Here is a 6,000-nt window from a genome sequence, read left to right as displayed (position 1 = left end):
TTAATTTGCGATACAGGCACATAGCCCACAGCGTCTATATAAACAGCGCAGAGGGACGGGTCGTGAAATTTAAAGGTCGACTTGCTGCAATACTGGGGTTTGAGCCGGACAGAGACATAGCTATTCCAGCATGGGATAAACATTGCGGTCATGGGATGTTGAAAATAATAGTCTCAGCATTGCATTTAATTCAATATTAGATTCCATTGGTTTCACTCAAAATGTTAATAAACCCACCCATTGTTTCAATCTCACCCTTGATCTTGTTCTGACCTATGGCATCTAAATTGAACATTTAATAGTATTTCCCCATAATCCTATTTTTTCAGATCATTCTTTAATAACTTTTGAATTTAAGATAATGGATCATGCAGCATTTGGAAGAAAATTCCACTACAGCAGATGTTTATCTGACAACGCTGTTAATAAATTTAAGAAAATGATTCCATCTTTATTTACATCTATGCCAAGTACCAACACGGTGGAGGGCAGCTGCCTCAATCCTACTCCCTACCAAATTAATCATATTGTTGACAATGCTGTAGCCTCACTGCATGAAACGCTTGATACTGTGGCCCCTCTGAAAAAGAAGTTAGTGAATCAGAGGAGATTAGCCCCATGGTATAATTTACATATTCGTACCTTAAAGCAGGCATCGTGAAGGCTGGAGAAATTTAGAGGATTTTTTTCTAGCCTGGAAAAACAGTTTATTAACATATAAAAAAAGCTCTCCGTAAGCCAGCACTATAGCCAGGCTGACAAAAAGTCACAGCTCTGTTGAGCCCAGTGTTCCCTTAGCTCTCAGCAGTGATGACTTCATGAGTTTCTATACAAATAAAATCACAACTATTAGAGATAAAATCCAGCACATGCTTCCTATACCTGCAATAAATGAATCTTCTACTACAGTAGCTCTTGAATCATCTGTAAGATGAGTAGTTGCTTCATCTAAGTAGTTGAGTAGTTGCTTCATCTAAATCATCATCGTGTCTCTTAGACCCTGTTCCAACTAGACTGCTTAAAGACACCCTGCCATTAATTAACACATCTTTATTAGACTTAGTAAATTTATCTCTAGTATCAGGCTACGTACCACAGGCCTTTAAGCCTGCAGTAATCAAACCCTTACTCAAAAAGCCTAGTCTTGATCCAAGAGTCTTGGCTAATTATAGACCAATATCCAACCTACCATTTATTTCTTAAATCCTAGAAAAAGCTGTTGCTAAGCAGCTATCAGACCACTTACACAAGAATGACCTATTTGAAGATTTTCAATCAGGATTTAGAGCACATCATAGTACAGAAACAGCACTGTTAAAAGTCACCAACGATCTTCTCTTAGCCTCAGATAATGGACTTGTTTCTATACTTGTCCTCTTAGACCTTAGTGCTGCATTCGACACCATTGACCACAACATCTTATTACAGAGACTGGAACATGTGACTGCTATCAGAGGAACAGCATTAAAATGGTTCCAATCTTATTTAGCAGACAGATTCCAGTTTGTTCATGTCCATGATGAACCTTCCACACGCACAAGAGTTCGTTATGGGGTTCCACAAGGCTCTGTGCTAGGACTGATTCTGTTCACCCTGTACATGCTTCCTTTAGGCTATGTCATTAGGAAGCACTCTATTAATTACCACTGCTATGCAGATAACACTATCTATCTATGAAACCTGTTAACACAAACCAGTTAACCAGACTTCAAGCGTGTCTAACGGACATAAAGGCCTGGATGACCAGTAACTTTCTACATTTAAATTAAGAGAAAACAGAATTTATTGTATTTGGGCCTAAAAACCTCAGAAATAACTTTTCTAAAATTATAGCTACTTTAGATGGCATAGCCCTGGCCTCCAGCACTACTGTGAAAAACCTTGGAGTTAATTTTGACCAGGACATGTCTTTTACCTCATACATAAAACAAATCTCTAGAACTGCCTTCTTTCACCTGCGCAACATTGCCAAAATTAGACACATCCTGTCTCAAAATGATGCAGAAAAACTAGTCCATGCATTTGTTACCTCAAGGCTAGATTACTGTAACTCATTACTAACTCCATGTCCCAGTATCTCCCTAAAAAGCCTCCAGTTAATCCAGAATGCTGCAGCCAGAGTCCTGACAGGAACTAGCAAGAGAGATCATATTCCTCCTATATTAGCTTCTCTTCATTGGCTCCCTGTAAAATCCAGAATAGAATTTAAAATCCTTCTGCTCACATACAAATCCCTTCATGATCAAGCTCCTTCATACCTTAAAGACCTCACAGTACCATATTATCCCAATAGAGCACTTCGCTCTCAGAGTGCAGGTCTACTTGTGGTTCCCAGAGTTTCCAAAAACAGAATGGGAGGCAGAGCCTTTAGCTATCAAGCTCCTCTCCTGTGGAACCAGCTCCTCTACCCTAACACCCCCCCCCCCCTTCCCCAGTCTTCCTCTCCTCCCACCTCACATGTATATTCCACCATTGAATGTCACTAACCTTGTGCTCTCTCTCTCCCCTAGTTTGTGCTCTCTCCCTCTCTCCCTGTTCTCTCTCTGTGTACCTTCTGCAGGTGTCCCTTGTCCTGGAGCTGTATATCGCTGATGTGCAGTTACTGGTCCCACCAACCTTCAGTGTCTATTTGTTGTTTATTGTTGCTGTTCTTTTCTCTCTCCTCTATCCACTCACCCCAACCGGTCGAGGCAGATGGCCGCCCAAACTGAGCCCGGTTCTGCTGGATGTTTTTTCTTCCGTTAAAGGGAGTTTTTCCTCTCCACTGTCACCAAGTGCTTGCTCATAAAGGATTTGTTGCGTTTTTAGTTTTAGTTTTTGTAAAGTGCCTTGAGATGATTTGTATTGTGATTTGGCGCTGTACAAATAAAATTGATTTTATTTGATTAGGTCAGATAATGGCACACACTTTACCAACAAATAACTGGGAGAAGTAGCATAGCACTAAGGCCAGGGAAAGAAGGTAACCCTGGACCCCATTTAATAGACTGGGCTGCACACCCAGAACAGCTTTAGTCATCCTGGTGTAGTAGACGTCAAGTGGTAACCTTTGGACAGAGGCACAACCACACTAGGATGGGATGACCAATGAATTTTATTCCCCTTTAAATAAAAGTAGTATGAGGTAAAATCAGTACCAACACACCGAAGGATCTAACGTCACTCTCTCTCGCTCCCGTGCTTCCCATCTGCATCCACAATAAGGCTGCATGTGAGTGCCCAAAGGGGAAGCAGTACCTCTTCCTGAGGTGTGCCGCTAATTAAGACCCCACCTACAACAATTGGTAGGAACTCCCGACCGGAACCTATTGAAGCTAAACCTAAATAACAGTTACAGAGAGTAAACATTAAGTACAAGTTTTGATGAAGTTAATACACAAAAAACTTCAACACAAATATATAAAAAAAAATTCTGTAAAATAACCGATATAAAATAAAATATAAAGGTCACAATCTACTGGCTACACTGGCAGGACTCATAGAATATCATTAAAAACCTTAAACAATACAGTCTCAGTGGAATGATATTTCCTGAAACCAGATTGAAAAGGCTCAAAAATCATACTGTCAGCTAAAAAGGTTTGCAATTGTTCAAGGACTGTTTTGTCCAGAATTTTTGTAGTGAATGACAAATTGGAAATAGGCCTAAAATTTGCTAGAACAGCTGGATCCATTCCCCGTTTTTTAAACAGAGGACGGACAGTTGCACGTTTTAACAGATCAGGAATAGTACCAGTTTCTAAGCACTGGTTTATCAAAGTCAAAAACTATGGACCCATCACGTCCAAAACTTGCTTAAGAAAGAACAAAAGGAATCACATCAGATGAAGAGCCAGATGGTTACCATCTGAAGCTCTGGACAGTGCAGATAAGATGTGCTTTTGGGTACATGTTTTAGCACATCCTCCACCACCAGATCCTTTACACTTGCATTATTACCAGGAAGCGCAACCCCACCATCATCAACACCTTCTGTGGAGGGAAGTGTCAGGGTCAATGCATCCTTTTCACGCTCACCCTGCCTTACAAGTGACAAAAATCAGGCAACACCCATTTGTTGTACACAACTTTAACCTTCTTTACAACTGTGTTGTTCATCAGGTGAAACATTTTTTTAATAGCGCTTGATGGTGTCCGACATGGCCGTGAGGTGTCTGTCTGATTTCTGGTCAGTGACAAACAACTTCACAAACCCCAACAGTGACTCATGAGTCACAACAGCGGCATTAGTAGAATTCAACGTTACACCTTCACACTTGACCTGTCTCTTCCCTCTCTGTGTGTGCTATGTATAGCATTTAGGTCCACCTGACACAAACTTGGTGTTGAACTGTCTAACATCGAAATGGTCACCAAACATTAGCTCAGTGAATCTCTCTGGTTCTGTAATCAGCTCATGAATCATGAACCCATATTAGTCCTCATGCTAAACCGCCCACACAGGGAGTTCAGAAGTTGCTTGTTACAACTCCTAACTGCTTTATTGTCTTGTTGGGGTCTAGCCTGATTCCCTCAAGGATGAAATAATCTTTGATATATTTTTGCTGTTCCTCTGCAGTTATGACATGTCTGGGATAACCAGAGGCCTCTTGTTTGCATATCAGAAATGTCTTAACATATTTCTTAAACAACGTGTTGGAAAATGCCACACTTCATCCATGCAGAGAATCCAGTATCCCTTTTCAAGCGCTTTTTCAAGCTCAGAAGACACCCATGTACCTGACAACTGTCTCACTGTCACTGTGATTGCAGTGATAGAGACTGGTGAAATCATAGTAATTAACTTTTTCACCATCTTCACATGATGTTACGTGGTATAGCTTTGTAGTATTTGTTCTGCACCCGAAAAGCGCGTCTCTAGGGTTCAGCTGCTCAGGTTTCTTGTTATTGGCAAGAAAGGCCTTGACAGCTGGATCTGACTCTTTTAAGTGATTCCAGGAACACTCCCACATCACAACAACACTGACACCATAACGAGTCCTCAGGGCATCCACCTTAAACTGGGCATAAAAGTTAACTGTTATTTTCGCTGGATTCTGGATAACACTTGACACAGCTGTGGTAATAGCATCCTGCAAATTCATAACGTGTTTGTGTCTGAGTTGTAACATCCACAAAGTATGGTACCACCCTGTGTTCACCCCTTCTGAGTGCATGCCTTATCACACAATTTTCTGACCACCACACAAATTGCACCATAAATTCCAACCACTGAATAGACACGTCTGAAAAAGTCGAAGCAGAAACAGTGTCTTGAACAATCCATACAGCTCAAAGCCAGAGTGGTGAAAGCAAAAGGATAAATAATGCATAAATAAATCATGCATGCCTTTCGCAGTACATCCATATCATTACGGCAGTAGTACGCCAGCCGAAACTGCAGTTTAAATGTGGTGTCTTTCACTCTGTTGTACCAAGCCATAAATTTAGCCTTCTCACACTCATTTTATCATACCCATAATACTGAGGGTTGGGGTAAGGTCCTACATAAAACTCATTTTCAACAGTGTTGAATTTATGTGGGAAATACCGCTTTGCCAAATCGCCTTCAAATCCTAAAGCGGCCGGTGTTTTGGACAGACTCATGGGGAGGAAACTGAATAAATCTATCCACCGCTGCTGGTAGTCGGGGTCGTATATGAGAATGACCCTAATCACAGTGAGTATGGTCTGTACAAAGTATTCGAGCAAGATGTAACTGTCAAAACTTGAAGCATTATGAGCTATAAATGTATAACTGTTATATCTACGATGTCTGTAGCGTTAGACAAGTGCAGCCACACAATTAATACCGGTAAAACAAAATGGAAATGGGTCACCAATCATTTCTATAGCACGCACAAAATTGGCCCCATGCCTGCCATCGTGGTATCGGGTTTCAAAATCATACAGTATATAATCTTCAGTGAATGAAACACTGGTGTACACCTTGTGATCTGAGAGCTCCACAATAGCCACAGCGGGGGGCTACACAAGATAACCTCCTATACAACTCCTGTA

Source organism: Mastacembelus armatus, chromosome 21 (genome assembly GCF_900324485.2).
Source record: "Mastacembelus armatus chromosome 21, fMasArm1.2, whole genome shotgun sequence".
Classification (NCBI taxonomy): Eukaryota; Metazoa; Chordata; class Actinopteri; order Synbranchiformes; family Mastacembelidae; genus Mastacembelus; species Mastacembelus armatus.
The sequence above is the reverse complement of the archived record's forward strand: the minus strand, read 5'-3'. Positions refer to the sequence as shown.